We start from the raw sequence: 1,015 nt of genomic DNA on the forward strand, positions 1-1,015 counted from the left end.
AAACATCAAGTCTTAGTGGACCATTTATTTTCATGAGTTAATGGCCCAAGTACAGCAATACTACATCAGAATTCCGGTAGTATATTCTGGCTTCAAGGGTATATTAGGAAGTTCACTGTTATAAACCCTGTAGAGCCAGCCTCCCTCAAAAATAGAATGGGGATAGAATAGTAATTTAATATCATCCCTTTTCTATCCCAGACAATTCATTTGGCTTCCCCATCCGGCACCGTCTCTGACGTCGGTGCCTATAGCGAGCAGCGCTAGGTTTGCAGCGGTGGTTGACCATCGCCAGCCCGCCCTTGCCTTAGTTGTCTTCTGCCTGCAGCCAGGCATCGACGCCCCTGTCACCACCGGCCGACAGCAGGCGGCCGTCGCGACAAAGGACGATCACCCTTCACCATCGCAAGGCTGCTCGCTGCCAGATTGTCGCATGCATGTACACGCCCTAGGCGAAGTCTAGAGGGAGGCCGTGGGAGTCATGGTTTGCAGTGTTGGAGGAACCACATTACAGGGATGAGCACGGTGGGAGCGCCATGGGAGGCACTTGTCCGGGGGTGCGCAGTCACAGGCAACCGATCACTGGCTACAGATGAGGAGAGGAGGAGCCGCGGAGTGCCCGAGATCCACCTAAACAGCCACAAGAGCGAGGTGGACCTGCCCATGCTCGCCAGCATCTTTCTTGAGAGCAGCAGTGGCGGGGACTCACCCGGCGGAGTGCCCGGGATCCACCTAAGTAGCCACGAGAGTGAGATGGAGCTGCCCATGCTCGCGAGCGTCTTCATAGAGAGAGGCAGTGCCGGGGACTTAGAGTTGATTAGCTAGTGACTGGTACGGTATGAAAATGTCCAGTTATTGGTACTTTACAACCAGGTGGCGTTCTTTTATTTTGCTCTGAATTTACTATGTAACCAAAGTGCAAGATAACATCAACAACAGTTTTGCAGACTTGCAGTAAATTACCATTTCAGTTGTTGTCTCTAAAGCTTCGAGTGCATGGATCTATGATTGTTAT

This window comes from Triticum aestivum, unplaced genomic scaffold (genome assembly GCF_018294505.1).
Source record: "Triticum aestivum cultivar Chinese Spring unplaced genomic scaffold, IWGSC CS RefSeq v2.1 scaffold36665-2, whole genome shotgun sequence".
Taxonomy (NCBI): Eukaryota; Viridiplantae; Streptophyta; class Magnoliopsida; order Poales; family Poaceae; genus Triticum; species Triticum aestivum.